The 13,463-nt window shown below is 45.2% G+C and overlaps 1 protein-coding gene and 1 long non-coding RNA gene across 5 annotated transcripts in view; one reads left to right on the forward strand and one right to left on the reverse strand.

Annotated features, from left to right (window-relative positions):
* LOC111768067 (uncharacterized) overlaps nt 1-13,463 on the reverse strand; it is a 31,274-nt gene that overhangs the window by 10,063 nt on the left and 7,748 nt on the right. The window contains exon 2 of the long non-coding RNA XR_002800073.2: nt 903-1,109. This is a non-coding gene — a long non-coding RNA (uncharacterized lncRNA). The remainder of the gene's footprint in view (nt 1-902; nt 1,110-13,463) is intronic.
* Nucleotides 2,304-13,463, forward strand: part of ADD2 (adducin 2) — a 103,197-nt gene continuing 92,037 nt past the window's right edge. Inside the window, exons 1-2 of one of the 4 annotated variants that reach the window (XM_023618941.2) lie at nt 2,409-2,735; nt 3,775-3,919. The gene's annotated coding sequence lies outside the window, so the exon portion shown is untranslated. Of the gene's footprint in view, nt 2,736-2,841; nt 3,028-3,774; nt 3,920-13,463 lie in introns of those variants that run through there. The other 3 variants (XM_070236267.1, XM_023618940.2, XM_070236268.1) reach the window with 3 other exon arrangements.

Below are 13,463 nucleotides of genomic sequence, written 5' to 3' on the forward strand. Positions count from 1 at the left end.
TGGGTACAATGTGGAGTCTCCTATGCTTTCCTGTCCCTACTTAAGGGTCAGGCGTCTTGGGCTTTCTGCAGTGGGAACTCTGAATTCCAGTGATCGTCTCATGACAGCCTGTGGAGCTACCTAGTTATAGTTCCTTTTGTTGGATTTCAAAGTGAATTTGGAATTGAGTAAGTGAGAACTTCAGGAACTTCAACTATATTCCATATAAGCTATAATATGGAAATTAATATAATGAGGTCTTGTTTCCTTTCTGACATTGAACAATTCCTAAAGCCACAGGATGGCGCCACTCTTCCCGGCGTGCCTCATAGTCAGATGTTATATTTAGATGACATCTGGGAGAAGCTGGAGGGACATTTTTTTTTTTTAGAGTCTGTGATGGCTAGAAGAGCAGAATCGGTTTTTTGGGAAAAAGAGAATATATCAGTCTTATCAACTCTATCAGTCTTGTACTAGTTCTTTTTAAAGTCAATTTTTTGCCCCCTCTGAGAGGCCATGTACAGGCTAGTGGTTAGGGCTCACAAGCTCTGGAGCCATAACGCTTGAGTTTGAATCCTGGCTTGGCCACCCACTAGCTGAGGGACCTTGGGCAAGTGTCATAACCTCTCTGTGCCTCAGTCACTGCATCTGTAAAATGGGATAGTAATAGTATCACCTTCATAGAGTTCTTGTGAGGATTAAATGAATAAAAATACATGTAAAGCCCTCAGAACAGTGGCAGGAGCCAATAAGAATTTTCTATTATTAGTTTGAGAAAACTAAATAATACACCGGGAAGAGAAATTTTTGAGTGATCCTAGAGATGACCAAGTCCCGGGATTTATGAAACGTGCTATTTCTGGACTAAACAAAAATTCTTGATTCCCTTTTGGGGTTCTAGTTCAGAAAAGGGCCCACCATACCTGTGATTTCAGGGCTCTGGAGAAGGCGTTCCTGACTTCCTAGATGTTGACACTGGGCACCAACAGAGCATGGCCACCTGGAGTGTCTCAACCAACACAGCACTTCCTCGTTCTGGCCAGACGGACTTCTGGTCCTGGTGGCTGAGATGCTTGTGGTTCCAGCAGATTTGACAGGAGAATGGGGAGAGGCTTGAGGACTCAGGGATTCTGAAGATGAAATGGGAAGGAATGAGAAGCTCTGAGTGGGGAAGGAGGGTGTCGAGACTGGGGGATGGAGGGGTTGGAGGAGCTAGGGCAGAAGGACAAACTTTCCTCTGGTGTCTGAGATTGAATGCCCGCCAGCTGTTCTGCGGTTGCGGTGGTGGGCATTTTCTTTTTTTCCACACAGGAGTAGCCTGCATCAAGTGGCATTTCTTAAATGTTAGTGTGCAAAGGAATCCCTGGGCATGTGTGTTAAAAATACGGATCCTAGGCCACTTCCAGAGAGTCTGATTTCTGCAGCAGCACTGTGGTGGGTCTGGTGATTTCTATTGGGGCGTCTAAGGCCGGTGGTGCCCTAGAACCTAGAAGGAGCAGAGGGGCCATGATCTGGTTGGGGGTAGTGACCAGGGGCTTCTATGGAAGCTGTACTTGTCCTGCAATCAACATTTTAAGAAACAGAGTGAATGTTGATTTAAAGGAGCTTTGAGGAGCTGGTGGGGATTATGGGGCTGGAAAGTCTCAAGCTACCACTTGATATCCCTACTCTCTGAGGGCCGTGTATTGAGAAACACTGTCAGAAAGTAGAAGTGGGATTTTCTTTAGGTGAACCACAATTTTACAGAGTTAAGATAAGGCCCAGAAAGGTTAAGTGACTTCATCAAAGTCACACAGATAGTTAATGGCAGGTCTGAGACTGTAACTGAGCATTCTGCTTCTCCATTCAGTTCCCCGTTCACTAAACACCTGTTCCCGCTGGGGTGGGAGCCTGGGGAGGGGAGACGGTGAGAGCAGGAAGTAGTGAGAATTGGAGGGAGCTGGGCGCAGGGCCCCAGAGGGTGTGGCAACAACAAAAATTTTGCCCTATTGAAAATGGAGTCAGAATTAGGATAGGGAAAATTTTGGCTGGAATTCAAATGGTCAAACGATTGCTATTAAAATACTGATAGAGCGAATCTTTTAAAGGCAACATGTCCCTTCCAGACAAAAAATATTCCAAGTGTAGGACTTTTTTTTTTTTTTTAATCCCAGGGAGGGTGCATCCCCTAATGGAGCTCACGTTTCAGATTTTCTTCCTAGTACCAGAATCCTCATATTGGCTTTTGGCTCTCGGGGGCAGTCGGTGGTGGTGGCGTGGCCGTGGGCCGAGGGCCTGGGCGGCGGGACTGCGGCAGCGCGGGCGGCGGGCAGCGCGGGCGGGGCACTGCAGCAGCGCGGCCCCCGGCGGCCGGCAGCGGCCCGCTCGAGGGGGCGCTGTGGGCACCGCCAAGCGTCCTTTTGTCAGCGCGCACCGCCGAGAGAGCTCTCATTTCCTCCCCGCCTCTTGCGGGAAATGGATTTAATTCTGACGGCAGGGCTGTAAGGCACGAGCGGGAACGGAAAGCCTTTTGTCAAGGAGTCGCAGCCTCTGTTGTCTGGGATTACCACCGACGCGGAGAAGCTGCATTGCTGGTGGAATTCCAGGCAGCGCTGACAAGTGCGGTGCTGTTAGGATGGGTAGGAAACATTGCTCTGCAGATTAGCTGGGTGCATTTATTAAGCAGATCCAAAAAAAGAAAAAAACACCACCACAAAACAAAAAAACCCAACAGCCCACAGTGGAAGACCAGAGATGGATAAGATGCCGTGCAGGAGGTAAGCCCGTTTGGGGAATGGGCACTGTGGGCTTGCCTTGGTTTTTATTTTAACGGAATTTGAGACCCCTACAGCATCCTTCCACCGTGCGGGAGCTGTTTGGTCCAGATGGGTGAGCATCTGTTAGTGAGTGCGTCTGCGATGCAGCCCTCCCCCGCGGCTGAGGGTTTATGCCTAAAGGTTTCTGTTGATGGAGAAACCCTTGGAGGTTCTTAGGAAAGCGGGGCAGCCGAGCGCTGGCCTCTGCTCGGGGACAGTGGGACCCACTCGCCCGGAGCGCAACGCCTGACAGGTGGGGCTTTCTTCTCGGTCCGGGCGGGCGGGTGGTAAGGCTCGCCTCGCGGGGCCGCGCCTCCCTTCCCTTCGCGCTCGGCCGCCGCCCTCCGGGGAGCCGTGCGGGCGCGCTCGGCGGGGCTGGGCGCGTTCCTCGCGGCCTCGCCATGGCCGGGGGCGCCGCGCTCCGCCGCAGCTGCGGGGCGAGCAGGTGAGGCGTCGGCTGCCGCCCGCATTTGGAGCAGGGGAGCTGGCACGTGAGCGCGCCCCGGTGGGTTTGGATCTTTATGCAGCTCCACCAATTTGGAGGGAAAAAAGGCCACTGTCCCCGAGGAGGTCTGGCCACTCAGTTCATCTCTTAGCTTCCATCTTCCCTCCTCTCTCTCCTCCGTCTCCCCTCCCCTCCTTCGCTCGGGAGGAGGCCACCCTCTGGCCGGGAGGCGGCGGCCAGCGTCTGCTTGTTTTGAAATCGCCACCACAGCCTACCTGGTGTTGGGGGGCAGGGTGGGAGGGGCAGACTGCTTTAGGATGCTGATCAGGCGCTCGGGGCTAGCCTATTGTCTTGCCTTTTCTCCCCTTACTTTTCTTCTCTAATCTCCACCCCCTTGCCAAAAAAAAAAAAAAAAACCCAAAACGAATGAGAGAAAGGGAAGGGAAAAAATGTCCCAGCCCACATGCTATCAAATTCTTTTAAAAATTGTCATTTATCTGACACATGATTATTTTCCATCTGTTTCTTTACACCCCCTCTTGACCCCTCTTGCAGTTGCCGTCTAAGATTCAACTGACTCAAACGAGCCTTATGGATAATAGAAATCAAATCTCAGTTTCCTAAATGGACGTTTTGTGCTTTCTGACTAACCCCAAAGGAGGCGTTGGTCTGGCATCCTGGCAGGAGCAGATGATCCGAGGTGGGGACTGCACTTCTTCCACATTTAGTGCGTGGGGCTAGGTGGGGTACATGAGATGTTTAATTGGCGCAGTGAGGGGGGTCCTCAATAATGGGATTTGAAAATGATGTTTCATTTTAAGGGAAAAATAGTGAAAGTTCTGTAAATGAGTAAGACCAGAGAAGATAACTGTGAAGTTTCATACTTGCAAGTCACTCCTCCCAGTAGCATATGAATAGTATCTGTTAGAGATTTTAAAAAGGGGTTTCGGCCATTTACTATTTTTACTTTATAATGTTCTGCCTTCATTCTAGAAAGTGATCAGATTTCTCAATGCCTAGGAACCAGGATGTCACCCAGACCCCCTTACTCACCTCTGCTCCCCATCCCCCCATCCCCAATAGGGCACAGTAAAAGCAAACTTTTCATTATTACTTTGATGTCAATACATTTTAGAGAACCACTAAAGATAAATGTTTCTTTGATCCACAATCCATAACATTTTTGTAGTAAGCCCTATGTTCTCTCTTGTCCGCCCGATTGCATAGCCCTGTTAGAAATGTACTTGTCACATACAAAACACACCACACTGCCTAAAACAACACACCGGGGGTGGTTTCTAGGCTAGGGTGGGATTTGCTTTAAATATTGGTCTGGTGCTAGAATTAGCAAATCTCAGTTATTCTTAAGGGTTTACAGGTGATCAAATGTGTTTGTTGGCAGAGAGTTTAGTGTCAAGATTTTAAATATATATAAAAAAGACTTTAATAAATGTATGTATCACCTACCTTGTTCCACAAGGGAACTAAGACAGTTTACGGGGATTCATAAAATATAGCAAGGTAGACTAACTTAGAAGTAAAGGAGAAAGAAAAAAGGAAACTAAGGGTAGAGACTAAAATGGTATTAAGAATGAGGCTATGGGGCTGGCCCGGTGGCACAGTGGTTAAGTGCAGACATCCCGCTTCAGCGGCCCGGGGTTCCCCGGTTCGGATCCCAGGTGCAGACATGGCAATTACTTGGCAAGCCATGCTGTGGTAGGTGTCCCACATATAAAGTGGAGGAAGATGGGCACGGATGTTGGCTCAGGGCCAGTCTTCCTCAGCAAAAAAAGGAGGATTGGCAGCAGATGTTAGCTCAGGGCTAATCTTCCTCAAAAAAAAGAATGAGGCTAATACACAAATACGAGCATAAGACCCTCTACACCTGCTATGAGGGGGAAACAATCCAGGTCTAAACTTTCTAGCAGCTCATGCAAAAAGGAGAATTGACCAACCCATGGCTCATATGTTTTATTTATTCGTTGACTCATTCACTCACTCGGTCACTCAACAACCGTTCAATGAGGACCCACTACGCGCCAGGCTCTGTGAGAGGCGGTGGGAACAAGGGGGTGAAGCAGACAGATGTGGTCTCTGCCCTCACGGCACTTACGGACAAATGCAGGAAACTGGTATTCATCAAGAAAGCTCTCAAATGAATGTCTAATTACAAATGGTGATAAGAGCTGTGCAGGAAAAGCATGAAGCAGGAACGGTCACATGTCCGGAATGTGAAAACACGTAATAAGACTTCTTAAGAGAAGTACAACCATTCTTGATCTAAGAACAGAAAGGAACTTTCTTCAAATATGACGCAGTGTTTGGAAGGATGTCCTCAATCGTGTCCTTGTCAATCACAAGGGTGGATTTCATTCGGCTGTTTCGTATGCTGTCCCTCAGCGTGAGCTCATGATGTCACACTGTGGGTCTCTCAGACCCCTGGGCTTCTCGGGATATATGTATTTTGAGGCATCTGTGTCTTCTCTAAGATTATTGGTTTTATTTCAATGATAATCGTTAATAATGAGTAATAAAAATGTGTTCTGGATCATCTTGATGGCAACCCAAAAACCAGCGCTGGGGCCTGTGTTTGCCTCTGTATCCTGCCATGTGAGCAGGGGCAGCCCTGGTGGCTCCCCTCATAGCATGATGGGTAGGGAGGGGAGTTTAACAGAGGTGTGTGGAGAGAAAGGGCAGTCCACACAGGGCACAGCTTGCCAAACTCGAAAGAACAGCTCCTGGGGTGGCCACTGCTATATTGGCAGCGAATGAAACTCTCATGTCAATTCACCTTCTACAGACTAAGTTACAGCAATTTAGTAGCAGCAGGTGTTGTAGTAAAAATGCAATGAAAAAGTTACTGCTGCTGGTTTCAGCAATAATTGGATTAGATCTCCATTTAAGACTGGTTTTGCAACCCCCCAATAAATACCTTATGTCCAAAACAATGAGACAGGTAGTTTGCTGTAATGGTTAAGTGGGGCCAGACTGCCGAAAGTAGTAATTTTTCTACTTATTAGCTGTGAGACTTTGGACAAGTTACTCAACCTCTCTGTTCTTTAGTTTCTTCTTATGATAATATGTGAATAAACATGTGGTACTGAGTTCACAATGATACTGTGAGGATTAGAGGTATTACATGGGAAAGACTTGGAGCATATAGTAAGGTTCAACAAATGTTAGTGATTATTACTATTTTTATTAGTATAAAATGGCCCCTCATTTATGTACGCTTTCCAAGATGGTTTGATAGCTGAATTTTAGATTATGGTAACTTATTATCCTCAAGGAGCAAGTGCGTTTCTGAGGTTATTAACATTGTTTTGCACAACAAGCTTGATGCATTGTCTGCCTTAGTATTGTTGAAGTCGAAATTCCGATAATGATGCCACAGACTAACTGGACCTGAAGCTACGTCTTTCTATTGCTAAACCCAAAATGATGTTTCAGTTTCAGCCAAGCAATATCTGTTGCAGTGAATTAATTTTATTAATTTGACATTATAAAGCTTGATAGTTGTATTTATTTGCACATTCGTTTTGACATCTAAGTTATATGATAGCTATAAAGTATAGGTGTTTAGAACCAATCTTTATGAGAGTACATATTTAAGTTAGATTTTAATAAAAGTGACTTAGGTCAATGCCGGGTCCATGAGAAATTTTTTTCCTTCCAAAGGGATTTCTATATAGTTTAGCCATTTTGGACTGTGTACAAGGACACACCCAAGAGTCTTGGCTTGGAATTTTTGAATCTCTAGAAGACAGATTGCAGCCAGTATCTGACTCCATATACCTGGACTGCTATAGTTTTAGCCTGAAAGAATTTTAAGGCAGTAATACCAAAAACCGCCTCTGTCCTCAAGAACAACAGCAAAATGCCCCAGACACAAAGAACACCTGCGGAATGGAAAGCTTCCAGCAAAGGTTCATCCTGGCCTGTCTTCCCAGATGAGCTGCGTGTAGAAGGTTTGCCAATGTTGTTGAATGAGGTGAAAAGAAGGTCTATTCTCTCTGGAGGACAATGTTCAATTGTATGGATTAAAGCAAGTTTATGGATTATATTGTCCAAACCTAATTTTAAATTTTCTTTGTACCTAAGTGATCTGTCAAAGATTACAGGAAATATGTTAGTCTCCCACTGTAATCATATTTTTGATAGCTTTCCTTTTGATATATACATATCAGAGACATATGCATTTATATGTATACACACACATAGTACATGTCATACATGCACACAGTTATATTTGATGCTGTGTTACTTAGGGCCCTGGTTGCCCAGGACTGATGGGTTTCCTGGGATGGGACTTTTGGTACTAAAACCAGGGCAGTGCCAGGCAAAGGAAGACAGCTCCGTTTTAGTTTTAGAGGACAGGGAGAGGACAAACAATGGGCCCAGATTCTATAAGGATTTTCTAGAAGATATGGTACAGTGGTGCCAACCAACATCAGCCAGCCCCTGATTCAACAAGGGGCCCCCCTGGTAAAAGTCAGGGATGTTCTCCCAGCTGAATCCTAGAATAATCTTTGGGCTCATTGCACCAGGCCCCCATGGCTGTGGTGTGGTCGGGGAAGGGTGGGGTATATGACAAAGGGCTCTAGGAGCTCTGTCAGGACCTTCTACTTTGAGTGACCAGGCCCCCATGTGCTGAGGGAGCCCCCAGTAAACTGGGACTTTAACACAGCCAGCTTCAAATCAGGTCAGTTCTGATCACTCCAACGGTTATGGCTAAAAATAAACATACGTAAGTACATGATAAACAAATGCAACTTGTCCCAGCAGTAAATATTCCTAACGTATTTGATCTGACAGAGGACCTCACCCCACCAACAGCCCAGGCAGGACCTGATGGTCAGGGAGTTTAGGATGTGATTGCCTGAAAACAAATTTCAGTGCTCCATATGATATCCGGAATGGTCTTCCCTGGACCCAGCCTTCAGGTGGCTGGAAAGAACTTGCCAAGCCAAGTAGCAAATCCCTCTGGTTTTTATGAGCGGTAGCTCTAAGGGCCATTTGGCACCCTCCACCCCAGCCCCACACACATGTAGATGGTTGATTGGACCAGGCATGGACCTGTGAGGACTTGGAATCTTAGGGCTAGTGGCCATATTAGGCCCAACAGGGGAGGGGGTCAGGGTGAAGAGACCAAAAAAAGGAGAAAAAAGCAACGAACCAACCAAAAACAGACATGAAGGAAACCATGGGCTATCCCCCTACTCCCATCACCAATTTAGAGAAGAAGCCACTTGGCTTCCTTGAGATGGCCACAGTGATTCCAGTTCTAGTAGCTTCCATGAGGCCCAGGTAGACTTTGGTCCCTATGTTGATGAGGTTGCCCTCCATCCTGCCTGGGCTAGTTTGCTTAGGTTTCTGTTTCTACAACCACACTGCTCCTAGCTAGAACTCTTGATTATTCCACAGCCTCCCACTTCTCTTCCCTGCATCGAGCCCAGCCTTCCTCCATCCCTCCACAGAGATCTTCCCAAAGCAAAAATCAAATCTTGTCACTCCTCTACCCTCAGGATAAAGCCCAAAGCCCTACCTATCTCTGCTGGTTGACATCTTCTCCCTTCACTCTCTACCCCCTAGGTGGGCTGAACCACCATCTTCCTGGACGTGCCCCCTGCCACACATCCCCCACAGCTTCCACACCTTTCACAGGCTCTGTCCTCCACTTTAGATGCCCTTCCACCATTTTTTGTCTGGCAAGCTGGACCTTTGCGGAAGCCAACCAAATAGACAAACTTCTAGCAAGCCTAATGAAGATAAAAAAGAAAAAAATTTCACAATACTAGAAATGATGTATGAAACAAAGGGGAGAAGAAGAGATTTGAAATCATAAGAACACTACGCATTATTGTATCCTAACATATCCTAAAATCTTGATGAAATGGATCATTTTCACAGAAAATATGAACTACTATTTATTCTAGAAATCAAATGTCATGTTCCTGGATGGGAAAAATGGATGTTGCAAAGACGTCGATTCCTCACATATTCTGCTGCGTGGATGGCAGCCTTCCTGGTAACCAGAAGTGATGCAGATTTGTTCCTATTTTTACATTCCTTTGGTAATTTTCTGTGGAATTTTGAAAGGGGTAGTTAACCGCATATGCTCAATTGCAAATCATTTTATTGATGAGAAAGCCAATACATGTGTATTTGAATGTCATTTATAAATTGTTTTTCTCGAAGAACAAATAGAGTTATCACACTTTGAAATGCATGGAGACTTTATGAAGACAGAATTCATTTCACAACCGACGTGATCTTCCGCCCATCTTATTTTATTGAGTATGAATTTCATCATGCTCGCTTTCTTTACTCTGCATGGAGCCCATATAAGAATCTCTTGGCTTTTACTTTGGTGTAAATCTGTGGTGAAAAGACACTGGAAAAGTGAGGGTGGGTTCAGTTTTTTCCTCCTTTATTCGTGTCAGATGGCAGAGCATCCATACTGATCATCTTAGCATTCCCTTATTTAGAATTTATTCTCCTTCCCTCTTAGCACCACATTTCTCTTAGATCCTTCCAACACCCTCATTTGTGTCCTAAATTAGCTACATCTGTTACCATAGTTATGCACTATCCAGCTTAACCCATTCCAAGCTTGTTCCTACCATATTGTGCATGAGACTTCTTTTCTTTTATTTCATAAAATACACCAGTATTTTTCTTTCTTCTGCCCCCCAATTTTTATTGTTTTTAAGGCAATGCATGTGCATAGTTAATAAATCACATGGGACTGAAGATCTTCTAAGAAAAAGCAACAATCCCTGCCCACCCCCATCCCTTATCCACAGGCAAACCACTTTTAGCTGTGTTTTCCGTTCTGCTGTGGTAACCGCTGTATCTCAAAATAATATGCATACACTGCTATTTCTGAATTTAATCAACTTCAGTCATTGTCAAGTGACTTTCTGCCGTGATAATCAAGGATGTAGCTTATTTACACCATGCTTGCATCTTCTCACCACCTTTCTCCTGGTCATCCCTGCCACTCTAGACAATGCATTTATTAAAACCAGATTTCTTAGTCCATGGACTGTTGATTGGGTCACGTGACTCTCTGCTCTGTAAGATAAGGCTATTACCACCACCTCTCCTTGCCTGCTTCCTCCTTCCCTCTAGCTGTGCAATTACTTTTGCATTATCAATGTTGATGAAATATTCATCCTGTTCCATAGCCATGGTTGGTTTCTGTGATTTGTCTACAAGGTAATTCTAAAAGCTGAAAACTCTTACAGTGTTCATTATCTGACGGGGTTGATGTTGTTCACCACACAATAAGTAACATGCTAGGATTTCATATCCTTCTCAGGGGCTCCAAAGTCTCACCCCTTGGGTCACTAAGTGGAAAATGCTCCCAGGGTGAGGTGCAAATGGACTCTGTTGTCTGGGGGCACTAGTACCATCAGAGCTGCTCTAGTTTGCCCCTGCAAGATGTGTGGTTTCTCTGACGACCCATCGAGGGGTCCAAGTTGATAAATTCAGAAACAGCAGTGTATGCGTAGTATTTTCAGATACAGAGGTAATTACAGCTGAGTGTCTGGCTGTGGACCATTGTACGTGGGGACAGGAGGGGGAGCGGGCAGGGTCCACTGCTTCATATAGAGACCTGCAATTTGTGCCCGTGTTCAGTCTCTTTATTTCCTGCCCTCCGTAACACCTGCCATCCCAGAGCCTGGGACATCTCTAGGGCTCTGCCAGACCCATCTTCTGCCTCCTTGGCTCCAGCATTCTCTGACTGAAATCTAGGCTGAGGCATCTTTTGCTTTGAGGGTCATCAGGGTATGCTCTCTAATTTTGTATATTTTCAAATTTTTCCCTAATTAAAAAATGTCTACTGTTTTGTACTGTTTGCTGTTTTATTAAAATCTGAGCCTTTCATCTTAACCATGATGTTAAACATTAAGTCAACTTCAAACCCCAAATGAAAATAGCTAGAGTATATTGTTAAAGGACAAATCTGTTAAGTTGATTTATAATAACAGGACAAGTATCCACAGATTCTGCAACTGGGACACCCAGGAAGCAATACAGTACTTAATTAAGTTGACAATGTTATAAAGCAGATCTATAGCTTTAATTATGCAAAGGAGCCTTGTTTTTATTGCTGTGAATTGGGTTCATCAGGATTTTATGGCCAGCCAGGTGGATGCAGCCCTAGAAAGAAAAAGTCTGCTGGGAAATGAGGAGCAGGGCCAAGAAAGCGGGGCTTCTATTTGCAGAGCAAGTCCACATGCTGATCTGTGACTATCTTGGTGTCTCTCCTATTTGAGGTTCTCCATTACCTTTAATCTGCTGAAAGATTCTTTCAAACTTAGATTTTGAGAAAGAAGTGCTCCATTCCCGCTCTGTGATTCCCATGGTACATCATTATGCGGTTTAGCGATGTTTTCGCTGCTGCTCTTGTAAGGTGGTGCAGCTGAGGCTCTTGGACCAGACAGCAAGGGTGGGCTCTCCCTTTCAGGATGTCAGTCATTTTGATTCTGCCAATTGGAGGGCCCAGGTGGTTGTGGATTTAGAGTGAGGTCCTTTGTGCCCTGTTCAAGGAGGGGCTGAGATGGATGACTGCCCAGCTCCCAGATGGCAGCTTGAAATGAGCCCAGGAGTACCATGCAAGGGACTGCATCATATACGGGTTCTTTCAAGGCTAGAATGCTGCTACTGTCGGATCTGAAACCAGTTCTTTAAAAATGATTTATTCGGATGCTGCTTATGTTGTTGGTATTATTTATTATTGTGCTCCCCCAGTATAAAACAAAAGAACGTTAAAAAAAAAAACAGGCTTAGTTAACTTTAACTTTATTTTTCTTGTATAAAAACTATGTGGTGGCCACAGCTGGAGCCTGGGTCCTCTGCATGGAGACTCTGGTATGGATCTAGAAGGTCACTTTTTAATTTATGTAAAAGTGTTTTTTTAACTTTTAAGTCAAGTTTATTGAGATAATATACACACAGTAAAATTCACCTTTCTTAAATGTATAGTTCCATGAATTTTGAAAAATCTACGCAGTCACGTAATCACCACCGCAATCAAGATAGAAAAGAGTTCCTGCATGCCCCTTTCTAGTGGATCTCCTCCATCCGCCCACAGCCCCTGGCAACCACCCTTCTGTTTTTGGTTTTGCCTTTACCAGAATGTCATATAAATGGGTTCATACAGTTTGGCCTTTTGTGTCTGACTTTTTTTTTTTTTTTTTTTTTTTTTGCTGAGGAAGATTCACCCTGAGCTAACATCTGTTGCCAATCTGCCTCTATTTTTTGTATGTGAGCTGCCATCACAGCATGGCCACTGATAGACGAGTGATGTAGGTCCATGCCTGGGAACTGAACCCGGGCTGCCAAAGCAGAGCGTGCTCAACTTGACCACCAGGCTGCTGGGGCTGGCCCTGTATCTGACTTTCACTTTGCATAATGTTTTGAGATTCATCCATGTTGTTACAAATATTAGTAGTTCATTTCTTTTGATTCTGGTAATATTCCTTTGGATGGCTTGTACCAGTTTGTTTAGCTATTCACCCATTAATGGCCATTTGGGTTTTTCCAGTTTTTGATGATTATGAATAAAGCCACTATATATATTGGCGTACAGGTTTTTGTGGATGCGAGATTTCAGTTCTCTTGGGTGAATACGGAGGAGTGGGACTGCAGTGTGGTGTGGTAACTGTATGCTGAATTTATGAGAAACTGCCAAACTGTTTCCAGAATGACAGGACCATTTTGGATTCCCACCGGCAATGTATGAGAGTTCTAGTTGCTCTGTACTTGATATTGCTAGTTTGTTTGTTTGTTTTTATTGTAGCCATATGATAGGTATGGGGTAGTATCTCATTGTGGTTTTAATTTGCATTTCCCTAATGCAATGACTCCGAGCATCTTTTCCTGTGCTTGGAAGCCACGGTATCTCTTCTTTGGTTGTTTCTTGTCCCTTACAGGTCAGTCGGACCCTAACATTCTAAGGCAAATGGGGGAAGGATGTTTCCTTTGTCTCAAAGGAGGAGCAGAAGCCTGAGGGGGAGCGGGCTGGGGGGATGTGGGGAGAGTTGCCTAAGACGAAGGTGATGGCAGGGGGGTGAAGTCAGGAGCTGGGGTATCTGATCCTTTCCTCCCGCACAGACTGCTTCTGGAGCTCTTCTCTGGAGGATTTCGTGGTTGGTATTATGAGGGGCTGTTCCCTTGGAGAGGGAGGGAGGGAGGGAGGGAGGGAAGGAGGAAGACAGCTGTAATATTGATTC

This window comes from Equus caballus, chromosome 15 (assembly GCF_041296265.1).
Source record: "Equus caballus isolate H_3958 breed thoroughbred chromosome 15, TB-T2T, whole genome shotgun sequence".
Taxonomy (NCBI): Eukaryota; Metazoa; Chordata; class Mammalia; order Perissodactyla; family Equidae; genus Equus; species Equus caballus.